Source organism: Salvelinus sp. IW2-2015, linkage group LG1, assembly GCF_002910315.2.
Source record: "Salvelinus sp. IW2-2015 linkage group LG1, ASM291031v2, whole genome shotgun sequence".
In the NCBI taxonomy this organism is placed as follows: Eukaryota; Metazoa; Chordata; class Actinopteri; order Salmoniformes; family Salmonidae; genus Salvelinus; species Salvelinus sp. IW2-2015.
Window position 1 is genome coordinate 2,262,991 of NC_036838.1, and position 14,262 is coordinate 2,277,252.

The following is a 14,262-nucleotide window of genomic DNA, read 5'->3' on the forward strand; positions in this document are numbered from 1 at the left end:
AGGTGAACCGCCAAAAACAAATCCCACTACCTTTTCCCTGGCAGAAAGGTTCCTCTTTCCAGCGATACACAAAAGGTTCCCTGAGGCGTTTAATGTCCGACACACCCGCTCGGTGTTCAACGTGCTGCTGCAGAATCTGACAGAATAGTGAAGTGGAGTGAACTTCCTCTAACTGGGAGGTAGTGACGAGGTGGTGGGGGTGGTYACAGAGAGAGTGGCAGTGTTCTGAGAGAGGGGGAGAGAGAAAGAAGTAGCAGTGTTCTGAGAGGGGGAGACAGTGAGGTAGAGGGGGAGGAGGAAAGTGAGGTGGAGGTTTGGAGGAGGACGTTTGGGGGCAAGGTAACAGCAGCAACCTGTTTGAACTGCGTTTAATGTTGCATTTTCCCCCTCTCTTTCTCCCTCTCCCTCAGGCTGCCCTGAGGTTGTTCCTGAGGCTACAGTGGAAAATGGAGGTTTAGTTGGAGGGGATTTAACCTTGATCCCTGCAATAAAGCACAACACAGGGAATGACAGCAACAGGGACAACAGCGCTGCCTCAGCAACTCAGCAACTGCATGAATGACCACACGTTTCCTGTTCCTGATGCACCCCTCACACCTCTCTCTCCCTGCCTCTCTGTCTCTCTCTCTCTCTCTCTACACTCTGTCCTTCACTCCCTCGCATTTTCTCTCTCTCCATCCTCCCTCACTCTCTCTCTTCAACACCCTCCGTCTCTCACAGACACACTAACATATTGTTTTTTTTTTTAACACCTAACGTGCGGAGGGAGGACAGGACCTGAGACATTTCCTCTCTGTGTGAATGCGTAGGATTGCACCACGCTCAACAGGCTATATTTAGGTTGGAGTGTGTGTGTGTGTGTGTGTGTGTGTGTGTCCCAGAGGTTTCATTCATGCGTTGCCAAATGAAGAGCCTAAAAATAGTAGGTCAATTCAAAAATTTAAGGTTTTCTGCCATATGTATTCATGTCCTTGCAACTGAGAGGAAGATTCGTGTCGTCACAACAATTGAGTAGTGATCCGCAGACAATTCTAGGTCTGTATATCGTGTAGATTTGATATGGGTGTTGCAAGTGGCACACAACTAGAGCTCTGCCTGTGGATGAGATTTGGAGCTTTTGATAAGAGTAGCCAAAACCAATGGTAAAAGCTTGTACTTCAAGAAAGAAGTACAAGACTGAAGTCCAAGTTTGCAGAGGGGAGTGCTCTACCACCACAAAACCCCAGGCCTCAAGTGGACATGAACACTCACAAACAATGTGCTACAATACAATCAAACATACCCTTATCAGACTGTATAATTGTACATGGCACATGGCTAAAAACAAATGTGATCCTCAAGGAGGAAAAGAGTTTGAAGACCAGAAATATTTGTATGCAGTAATTCACTCTTTAAGGGCATTGCACTCACAATGACTTCCCATAACAAAGACAAAAGCAAAGCAAGTTGTATAAATCTGATAGATACTGCAGGAGTGGAGTCACTCAGGGCTCAGTAATCCGGTTTGATAATCTCTCTGCCCGGTTACAACCCTTTCCCGTTACTTCAGTCACACCTGCGTTTACCCAGCTAGCCACGCCCCTTTCACATGATCACATACCTATAAACGCCCGACAGTACGTGCAGGGTTACTCAGGTGTATGATTACGGTTTCATAAACACACACACACACACTCAGGAACGCATGGCTGAGATATATGACCTGGGCAACTTTAGTCTAATAGGCCTAGTCATTGTAATCCGTTTACGGGCAAAACGTTATGCAAACACGCAGATTGTAGAAGTGTCTTTTCCTGCTCCTTCATTCAAATCAAATCAATCAATCAAATCAAAGTTTAGCAAAAGTCTAGAAYAAAAAAAAWTCMAATTAAAAAAAGATTCTAAAACTAAGAAATCAATTAACAATCCAAGTAGATATATTAGAGTGAGCAGTTTCAAAACCCAGAATATAAATATAATTACGTGGTGTGTATAGACAGTGTAACATTTGGAAAAGTACAGTACAGTTGTCAAGCCCTGATCTGTTTCACCTGTTCCTATTATTATCTCCACCCCCTCCAGGTGTCACTTATTTTCCCCATGTATTTATCCCTGTGTTTCCTGTCTCTCTGTGCCAGTTCGTATTGTATGTTTCCAAGTCAACCAGCGTTTTCCCCGTACTCCTGCTTTTTGCATTCTCCTTTTTCTAGTCCTCACGGTTTTGACCCTTGCCTGTTTCTGTACTTTGTTCCCACCTGCCTGACCATTCTGCCTGCCTTGACCACGAGTCATTCTGCCACTTTGTAACTCCTGGACTCTGATCTGGTTTTGACCTTTTTGCCTGTCCACGGCCATTCTCTTGCCTACCCCTTTTGATTAATAAACATTGTAAGACTCCAACCATCTGCCTCCTGTGTCTGCATTTGGGTCTCGCCTTGTGCCTTGATAACAGTGTTAATTCCGTCAACAAAAATAGTGACAAYAAAATTCGACAAACARCTATTTTTCAGTGGCAATTGACGAGACAATAACTGACTAAATAGTCCCAGAAAAAACAATAACTACATGAAAAATATTTTTCATTTCAGTTGACTAAAACGAGACGAGACGAATCTCTGTGACTAAAATCTGACTAATAAGTGGACTGGACAAGAGTTTTTGAAGAGATTGAGAGTTTTTCATTGATAAACCCAATTAATCTTAGCAGCACAGATGTTCAGCGCAGTTCTGTTCAGCAGTGGGAAGGACGTGCCACACCCGGCGCACACACAGCCTAGATCAGCTGGTGAGCTGTGGGGGAGCAAGCGATGAGTGTTGGCAGACAGGCCCTGCTCCGATTATACACATCGTGCAGGCGACTCTGTTGCTTCCTCGTAGCTAACCACCGGACTTCTAGTTAGCTACCCTTTGCCTAGTTAAGGAACACAAGCTGCTTTACGAAATTAGCGATGTCTAGCGATGATTTTCTCTCATTTGAGTATAGAAAAGTAGGCRGTCTTTGAATTTGTAGTCTCGCTCAACCCTCCCACTGCGTTTCATAGCCAGGTTCTGTAACCAGTGTAGCCAAGTCTCCCTCTTTTCCTCAGAGAAAATMACTTGAGAGATTACCGTTCAAAAGATACTGTGTGACCCATAATACCGGTGCTAAAATTTTTTCCTTTCTATTGTGCATTGGCTGGCTAGCATTTTTACATTCCTAAAAGCATATCGCTGGCCGTTCTAAAACTAGGCTACTTCGGACCAGACCGGTTAACATGACAAGGTGGAGCCTAAACAAATGGTTATCTCATTAGCTAAGCTATAGCTAACAACCTGCGATGCCAACGTTTTGAAAGATTCGGATAGAAATATGTAGGATGCAGTACCCAGTAAAGAAATGAACAGGGTTGGCTGGTATGCTCCTGCGGTACAACAGGACACAGACATACCACAGCCTGGCAAGTTAAAGGAAACTACCTTCTTCCAGCCCTTGCCGATTATTTACAGGACAAGGCTGGCCTTCAGTTCACTGATCTCTGTTTCAACTGCAGGTTGAATCCTGTAGGCCTCATCTGTAGAACTGGGCCATATGAATTCGTTTGCAAACGGTAATTCCTCTGAAAACAGGAAGGGCCAGCAAGAGAGAGAGAGGAAAATATTGAGTAATTGGAGGGGGAGGGGGGGGGTGGTGATGCGTGTGGCTGAGCCTTGAAATCCCCACGTAAGACATTGACAGTAAAACAATAATAAATCTGTAGCTCACATGTTACCCTGTATAAAGACCCAGGAAGTACCTGAGAGCTAAGTCTCGGGAAAGTCTTAATTATGTCCCACAGTTGAAAAACCATGCACAGTGTCAAAAATAGTCCGGCTAAAATATTCCTTTCATGACATAAACTAAAAATTTCCCAGCTTAAGTTAACTTCTGAAATTGTGTTGCTACAATATGTGTTGAGGCAATGCCTTCACGTCACAGCAAGTTGATGTTTATTGTCAAAGAGTCTTGTTCCTGGAGCAGAACTGAGTGATTCCCTTAGACAGGCCAGCTGCAAAAAGTCAAACTTCGCTACTATGGTAAAATGAAAGAAAACAAAGATTGCTTTAAGGTTAGGTGTTAGCATGTGGTCTAAGGTTAGTTTAAAACAATGTTATGACTTGTGGCTGCTGCCAGCTTGTGACCACTCTACAGAGTCCCTCAACAACAAGATCACGACCAAAGAAACGCTAACCCACACGTCACAAACTAACACTACAAAGTTTTTTGGCGTTGGAAACCAGCTCATAAACCAAATGGTGCCAATAATGTTGCTTCAGTTTCGTATACCCTTCTTTTCTCGCTATAAAAAACCAACGCCTGTGCACTATCCCAGCACCTAAACACACTCTAATATCAGAGGGTTAACATCTACCTGCGACTTCAACATACACCAACGAGAGTATCTCTCTCTACTCAGTCAAACTCTCGCCACTAAATCTACACTTCACCATAATACCAATCCCCTATAGACGACGACTGAGTGTCGCAGCCAATTAACCCACAGCATAGATTTGCGAATATGCTTGTCTCCACACCGACCATGACTTCTACCGTGCCAACAGTTGCAGCATCACACATGTTACATAGCAATGAGAGATAGATTACCATCATGCTACATTCGCGACAACACAAGTAGATATTATCAATCTTCCTGAGTTCATGTGTAGCGAGTCAACAAAGGTGGCTACATTCAGAGGATGTTGTTTCCCATTTCAGACGCAGTGTGAGGTACGGATATCAGATGCAAGGTGGATTTCCTCCATTCACAGCAGACCGATATACGTGACGAGTTACTAGTGTGTTATTTTCCAAATATCCGACCTGTGACGTCTTTGCAACTCCTCACAGTCAGCACCCATCTCTTTACCCGGGCTAATGACTTGCGCATCAGAGTCTCCATATCTCCACACCTATCAGCACCAAGCAGGAAGCCAACCCCACACCACCAGAACTAATGGCTTCCTATCGATAGCTTTAACACTGCACACACACACACACAACAACTGATTCAGCGACGACACTAGCACCACACACGACACTCGAACTACACATCACTAGACACGCGACACACATCCACAACCACTCTGACACCTCTACCTCACGAGCACACATCACAAACGAGCCATCTTACACTCCCACGCGCACCCACCCACCCACACACACACAACAAGCACAGCACCTACTCTCACATCTCCACAACAGCAACGCGACACACACACACACACACAACATGAGACACACATACCTCCACTGCGCCAAACCATCAAGCTTGCGATGGAGCTCAGAGCCGGAGATCCGAGGGATGAGTCCCGGTTGATAAACGCGTTTTTCTGTAGCTATGTGAGATAAATGTGGCAAGCGCCCTGTACTATAGCGCCCCTCTCAAGTATGTCTTGGCTTCCGGCAGGTGGATTGCTCTGTACTCGCTATCCCCTGCGCCCCCTCAGTGCGGCCAACTGCTACTGTACAGTAACTGTACACACACGCACAAAATGATCACGTAGTGTGTGTAGCACGTCTATGAGTAGTAACAACAAGCACTGCAGCAAAAAACCTACTGGAAACCACTCACAGAGAACAGACTGATATTCTGCAAGGTACAGGGAATTTGTGAACTGCTGGGGACTGTGTAAAGTACATTTTCTCTATGAATCCCCTATTGTTTGGGCATCGGGAAAAGGCTTATCCGGAGAAGACAAGGTAGCGACTAAATCAAATTCCTGTTTCATCCACACGCTAAAGCATCATGAGACCATTCATGTGTGGGGGTGCGTCTCTGCCCAAGGGAGTGCGCCACTCACAATTTTGCCTAAGAACACAGCCATGAAATAAAGAATGGTACCAACACATCCTCTGAAGAGCAACTTCCTCCCAAACCATCCAGACATTGCATAATTTGCGCCGTTCCATAGGCCAGGAAACTTCCCATTAAACTTGTGGTCAATTCCTACAAGAGGCGTGGGACAAAACAAAAACCCACAAATTCTGACCAAACTCCAACATTGATTAAGCAAGAATGGGCTGCCATCAGTCAGGATGTGGCCCAGAAGGATAATTGACAGCATTTGCCATCGTGGATGCAAGAGATCTTGAAAAGAAGGGTCAAACACTGCAAATATGACTCTTTGATTCAACTTTCATGAATTGTCAATAAAAGCCTTTGACACATATGAAATGACTTTAATTATTACTTCAGTATTCCATAGTAACATCTACAAAAAATCAAGACACTGAAGCAGCAAACTTGTGAAATTCATATTTGTGTCATTCTCAAAAACTTTTGGCCCAGACTGTACAACTAAGTGATTCAATTCATTGATTATATACTATCCTGCCGTTATAATACATTTAAGAAGTTCATTAGGCCTATGCAACCACATTGGTCACCATATCACCCAGATGATACTCTCATAAATAAATATGACACTCTTATAAAGCAATCCTGAATACCAAGCTATTCAGAGCGTCCACAAAAAGATCACATACATACAACGCGCGCACTCTTTCTGAGATCCATTTCAATATGCAAATCCCATGCGTAAATCTCTGCCATGCTGTTTTACCAATCAATCCAACATCTTACTGAGACATCAAGTTCTCGATATGTGTCGAATGGTATATACTCTACGATAATCAGAATCGCTTGAGTGTGGGCTGCAACCTCATACTTCATTATCTAACAATGAAGCTAGAGTCGTGGATACGCAGCTTATACAGGAGTCTCTTCTCGCATTCGCATTCCGCTCTCTAACAGCGAGTTGGTCAAAATGAATATATATATGCGTGTTAAACAATCTAATTACATCATCAAGCAACATAAACTCCTCTCTCTTATGTACACGATAGTTCAACGAAGAACTACCAGCGCGTGATGGTTATCACGTCAAGTAAAACTAATGCGGAATGCGTTGTTTTAGCTATCACCACGTACGTTGTGAGTCATTAGAAACTACGTTTATTTTCAGACCACTCCATACAGCAATAAAATTTGTCTTTTTTTCACCATGAATCATCTAAGAACTAATTGTTGTGTGTGTCAAAGGATTCTGTCTCTCTTGATGAACAGGGTGCCTATGTCTTTGAGCTGAGCATTATACAACATACGCATAATCTGTTATCCCCAACAACAGTGTTAGAGTATTACATAATAAGATTATGACACATCGTTCATCTTAATGAACAAGTCACGTGAGCAGCGTAAATATGACCATCAATGTGAGTTCAAACATGTATCACAACGACACTAAGATGACCTAGCTCTGGTGTCTCTAAAATGATCTAAATCAGTCTTGTAGTAAATGACCAAGATTTCCAACAGAGCTATGATAAGTGCACATGTTCTTATTATATGAGCCAACAGTCTTTACCTGACAGACAAGTGCTAAATATACTAATTCATACAATATATAGATACAACCCCGGAAACGAGCATCGATGTACAAACACGATGTGATATAGTATTTCAATGAGCCACCGCTTACCTTCAGCAGACGGCCTGATGTAAGGATTCATTATCAACCAACAGCATGGAACTCCTAAGCATATACGCGACAAGTTCTTACTTCGTTTAGAAGACATGTAATATACACATAATTGCCACTGATCATCTCGATCTATGCATTGCACATGTATCACACAATTTGCATTAGTAAATAATCCTGAGTTAATCTCACGACATCTTGTACAGCACGTTCAAGAGTCACGAGTAATGAATCATGTACTATTTTACATTGAACTTCCAACGTTTGACAAATAAAGCAGTCAGTGGCTCAGAGAACACTTTTCCACACTTAATAAACTTTCACCATCGTAACCAGCAGCGTGTAAAACAACATCTCATAATAACTTTGATATCGACTACAGCGTTACAGCAATCGTCCAGTTTAAGACATGTTTTCTCTAAAGGACTTACAAAATCATAGTCTGATAATACAAGTCCAGCAAGAGTGACACCAAAATGACATTATTATTAGTACAAATGATACACACGTTATCAGCAGCAGTTCTAAAAACAACTGATAGTAATTTGTACCTGAGTATACAATCGTAATTGCTAGACAAAGGTTACGAAGGCCTTGCTCGATTTATGAATCAAACTCTGTACCTGACAGCACGTAGTTTAAACATCCTTATAATCAAAAAACTCACTGTTGTAGCGCAACGAGCTAGATGATAACATGAGGCAACTTACTACAAGACTTGTACTCAGCGTCATATCAGACACGCCTAGACACCAACCAGTGGTAAAAGAACCAATGTACTATCTTATGAATGAACCACCAATCACTGCTGAGCCATGTCAGATGTCTAGAGACATTTTTCTAAGTCACTTAGAAACATTCCTATCTTACTTTAACAAAGCAGTGCAGTGAGCACATATATATAATACTCCATCGCCTACGAGGCATGCAAGTGAGGTAAGTGACTATTTTAAGAAATTCTCTCAACAGTGCTACCATCGATACACAGCACTGCAGCGTGCGATAAGTTCTGCACTGACCTATCTGTATGCAAACTGGAGCTCTCCTAGCGTTTACGCAGCTTATGATCAAAAAGATCATATAGTATATATGATCTAGCAGAGCGCTTAGCGAGCTAAGCAGTAGTTAAGAACAGTGAGTAGATAGAGTGACATCACCGCGATCTATCCGAGCGGAAATACAGAATTAAAAGTAATACATAGTGGTAAACTATTAGAACTTACCACACACACATTAACAAATACACATGTTCATGCGTGATGTGTAGAGATCTACCACATGATTGACGACTGTACAGTCACCGCATACCTAGTCATTGTCAACCGAACATGCATCAATATGATGAGACCACCGCTATCCCCGAGAGACAATGCTACAGTGCCAATCTACCTTCTGGCTGTCATCTATAAATTGCAATCCATCTTACAGCGATGCACGAGACCTAAAAGTGTCATACGAAATCTAAAAGGTGATATAAAGGTATAGGAAATTGACCACAGCACAGACAAGCACGTAGATTAAAGAAACAGTAGCATAGACAGATGCCACCAGTAGACAACAGAGCAGGGAATAAGGAAGCAGCCAAAGAATCAAGAGAAGCTATTGGGAAATAAGAGAAGGTCTAGTATACCCAACAACCACTAAAGCGCAACGCACGCAGAGTGATCTGACCAACGATCCAATTGTTAGGTTTATACTATCCGAACGTCCTTACATGCCTACAGACTTGTGAAAGCTACATGTACTTGTATATAAACTAAGATGGGATCCTGAGCTTGATTGAGCACGTACAGCGTCTCGGTGTGACCATCCCCACTTCTATACCTTATATGGACCAGTCGATCGACAACACCTACCGGACCTTTGCTAGATGAGATAAGGTCTTCTTCATCTTGCCAGATGTTATAATCAACTCTAACAGTTACTGTATACACTTCAGCCCTAGGCAGTGTACACACTGATTGTATTATCTTCTCTGCCACCCATGCTATACAAGCGGAATGGAAGCACGATGATAAAGACAAAATTTCAAAGCCAGAGACCTAATACAATGACACCGCTAAATCTCACTCTCTGATAAACAAATCTAAGTGAAAGAACAAGGCTATAAGGTCAGACCATACATTAATATGTGGAGCCCACGGTAATCTGAGACCAAGTCGAGGGTAAGTGACCAGCGTAAGTATCATACATGCACAACGCAACGCTGTCATACTAAGTCACTCCCTGATAAGACATATGTCAACTATATGACTCCAAGAGAATGAGAACGCGAGAACCAGCAAGTATACAGTCTCAAAATATACAAAATGTTATTGACCAATTCTAACCAACATTCCAGAACTCTAAAACAGTCTCAACGATAGTTGTGCCTGATCTAATATGCCCTACTGTATCAGTGCTAGCTCAGTCTAACATGAAAACATAATACGTAAAAAATCTTTAATTAAATGACCCACTGATTAACGGCACGAGAGCAGCTATGTAATTACTATTTGTGTTATCTTATATGAACCACGTATAACACCAACAGGCACGCGACTGAGTATATTGACTATACCCTATTTATGAATGACGCCACGGCTACCTATTCGACTAGCACGCGATAGGTTAAGAACAATTTGTTTCTATCATCAACCACACGTTACACTTCCAGCAGACATGTATAGTATACAGTTTATCCATTATTCAATATATCCTGACCCCCATCGACAACGTATGTCTAAGTCATGTGTAATAGTAGCGCTCTCTTATTACTATAAATACAACAGGTAAACAAGACATAGCAAAGTGTCTATAGATCACTGCTTTGACACGTAATAAATTGACACTATGCTTCCTACTAACACAAAGAGCTGCAACTAGTGTATAATTGAGGCAATTTTTTTACCTAATTACTCACGCTTTGCCCACATCAGAGGCCGTATAACAGAGCACTTATTATATTCTGAGCCAGCGTTACAGCAGCAGTGACTCCAAGAACATGTTTGATATATGATGCGCGACTGTTACTCATCTATGGCGAGTGCGTAAGCCAGTTAGCTAGTGCATTATCAAGCTGTATATGAGACCCCCAACATGCATCTAGAGCAGCATTGCTGTATAGGATCTATGTGACTTCATAAATAAAATGAGCACTATCAGTACTCAATGCCTCTCTTGAAGTTATACGTAGAATCATGTTTAATTATATCAACTCTAGCCGAAACATCAAGCAGCAAGGCAGATAAAAACGCTACATGTCTTTCTTTAAAAAACATATATATGATCCACTTCATACCAGCAGCGATGAGAGCCACATAATAGAACATTTATATAAATGCACCTACATAGACGATTAGCTTATGAGCAGTATGTAACACAAGTTGTTTATTAATATTTGTGACACCGACGAATGTTACAGTGCTGTAGCAGTGTAAGAAGCGATCCGGTCTATTAAAAAAGAAACCAAGCAGCTACATTTGAGACTGTAGTTTATAATTCTGTAAGTATTAGTCCAATAGACTTCACTAAAGTAGACCAACGTATATCAGACGAAAGCCTAGCGATATGAAAGGACAATCTTATCAATGACCCATCTGAGAGTAACGTAGCTACTCCTAAGCAAAAAAGTTCAGCGCTACACGATCATTGTCTAAGAATTACAGACGACGTCGAGCACCAGAATCGTGAAGCCCATGAGTTTATATATCTAGACCAACTGTTCTAATACCAGACAAGCAGATTCGCGTGTACTTATAGATTGCATGTCGTATAATGAACCACGTACAGCAGCATGTAAGACATCAATTATAATATTTTATGTACATACAGGTTTTATCATGTCAACCCGTGCGTAAGTGTATCTACAGATTTCATTTTAAACTACTATGACAAACGATACAGCCAGCTGCTAAAAGTAAGACATGTTATAATAGAACCACACAGTTTCTTACTATTCACGAATTAACGGAACCCATAGTGATAATCGTGCCTGCCTACGTCGTGAGAGCAGCCAATGCACGGTGATCAAAGAGAATTTGTTATAATACGAGGCAGCTCGGATGGACGCACTGCTACTCTCTTTGCGACCAGCTCAGCCGCAAGTATAAATCTTATAGATCATCAACATCGGTACCTAGCAAGATCGACTAGACTAATTACATTCATATAATTCACTCGCACCAGCAGGAGCCTTGACCCGTACGCAAACGACTAAGGTTAAGACAGATGTTGCATAACTAAGTCACTCAAACACTTATCATGGACAAGACAGTAGAAACATATAGCAACTATCGTAATTGACTACAACCTAGCGTCACCCCAATGTCACAATTGTAAACCATACAACATATTTCATAAGTCACTATTGAGCCCCTTAACATGCCAAGATCAACAGAGTCAAGCAGATTTATTATTATTATAACATGAACACGTGCTACTAATAGCCAAAAACAGATCAGTCTTCGCAGATGAAGACACGAGGTATGTATTAACCATATAATGACCCCACGTAGTACACAGCATTGTGTGTTCAGTATTGCATGCTTATATCAATTTAGCCACGACGAGTAGAGCAAGCATAGAAGTGCCAAGCGATGTGTCATGGCATGCTTATGCGCGATGTACTAATTATATTAGATGGACCATAACAGGTATGCAAGCCAATGTGCACCATGGTAAAAACAGAGATCATGTCATATAATAGGGAACTCTCACTGTGAGCGGAATCGAGCCCGACGTCCTAAGTTGAACAATAATTTAAAATTAACCCAAGCGATACCAGACAAGTCTATGTGGTGAGTATATTCTGAATGTTTTGAATAGATGATCCCAGACTTAGCACAAAAGCAGCCAGGTGTTATACTAAGATGGAGTGATATAATATAGCCACTAGCAACGACGGTCAGTATCTAGTAATGTGAAACACATGTTATAATGACCACTGTACAGCAGCAGTGTAAGACATGTTATAATGACCACGTACAGCAGCAGTGTAAGACATGTTATAATGACCACGTACAGCAGCAGTGTAAGACATGTTAGACATGCAGGGCATCAGACTAGACGTGGTTGCAACACACACACACACACACACGCACACACACACACTTGGCAGGGAGCATGTCGAGCCATTGTGGAGACAACCTCCCAGGAGGCTTTGCACACGACGACACCAAAAAGTGTGGCCCTTTGTTTTAATATTCTTCTTTAGGAAAACAAAAGGGGTGGCGTGTTGTTGAAATAAAACCGAAGTGCGTCTGAGCTGAAGTGTGTCTGCGGTTTGCCTGCCACCTCAATGTGCTCATAGCGTCAGGCTTAGACTGTGAGTAAGGTGGCATTTCAATTTACAATTCTTCAGTTAAACAAGGAGGCAAAATATTCATTTCTAATGCCAGCCTGGGTGCCTGGGTGCCAGTCTGTTACTGCTCTCCATAAGGAAACGAGGCACAGTGGAACAGACTGGCACCAAGGCACCAAGGCTACCATATTCCCACTGGAGCTACTCTTGATTTATATCAACATAGGCATGGCGTAAACTTAGAGTGTTTGGACCCAGTAACTCCTGGGTTGGTACTTTGTAAACCCATTGAGACAGAGGGCTTTACCTATAATGACACGGCCTAAGCTCTCCTCAGCTATGTACACTACCAGCATCCCATACKGAAGACCCAAGCCAATGGGTCATACCATTGAGATTTCAGATTCAGGGGTGGCCAGAGTTTATGGGCACTCCCATGACAAATCAGAGCACCGCTATAAATAATTTAAAATATAAACTTGGGAACCCACATAAGTTCACGGAATATGAACATTGATTCGGCAATTAACACTTRACCCATACATTAAAGCTGCAATATGTAACTTTTTATATGTAACAAAATGAACATAGCAATGTGAGTTATAGATCTGTCATTCGCATTGAAAGCAAGTCTAAGAAGGGGTAGATCTGTTCTACGTGTGCTATTTCTACGTGTGCTATTTCACAGTGGTTTAGATGGTACAATGATTCTCTACAATATACTTGCTTGTTTTGTCACATAAACTGAAATTAGGCAAACTATTCAAATGAATCCATGTTGGTGCATCCCACCCTTAGAATTTTAGCAACCAGGAAATGGTGGAGCGATTTCTGCATAGTGCATCTTTAAGTTGCTCTTATACCAGTTTAGTAACACTGTAATTACATTTGCTGGAAATGGGCACAAACAATCTATGAGTAATTCGAACCCTGCCCAAACAACATCCCCAACAACCAATCCCGCATCTAGCCTGGTTCCAGATCTGTTTGTGCTATTGACTGTTGACCATATGAGTTGGCAAGACAGCATAAACCGATCTGGGACCAGGCCACCTTTCATCCCAGAACGACCAGGAAACCTGAATCTAAAACAAGGAAACTTGAGGAAATGCACCCTGGACAGCTGTGCTTTAGACTCACCAATACAAAACACACATCGCCCACAGAGCCAGAGCTTCAATCAGMCATTGTGTTATCATACTGTTGTTATCTCAGGAGAGAGAAAAAACATTTTTTGTTGTCCTTTGTGTATTCCAGMTAGGGCATAGTGTGTTTGAACAGGCATGGTGGCAAGGAGCTTTTTTATAAAGACTAAAAATAGAACAAAAAAACAAAAAATAAGATAAAAATAATGAGTAAGGGAAAGGCAGCAACAAAAGACAACACGAAAAAGGGAGAAGGCGGAGGTGCCGGCTGAAGAGAGAATGAACAAGGAGAGAAGGACAGGCATGGTGGCAAGGAGCTTTTTTATAAAGACTAAAAATAGAACAAAAAAACAAAAAATA

At 41.9% G+C, this 14,262-nt stretch overlaps 1 protein-coding gene across 1 annotated transcript in view; it reads right to left on the reverse strand.

The window, feature by feature from the left end:
• LOC111964855 (phosphoinositide 3-kinase regulatory subunit 6) overlaps positions 1–242 on the reverse strand; it is a 23,576-nt gene extending 23,334 nt beyond the window's left edge. Inside the window, exon 1 of the mRNA XM_023989078.2 lies at positions 31–242. The gene's annotated coding sequence lies outside the window, so the exon portion shown is untranslated. The remainder of the gene's footprint in view (positions 1–30) is intronic.
• Positions 243–14,262: the final 14,020 nt, after the last annotated feature.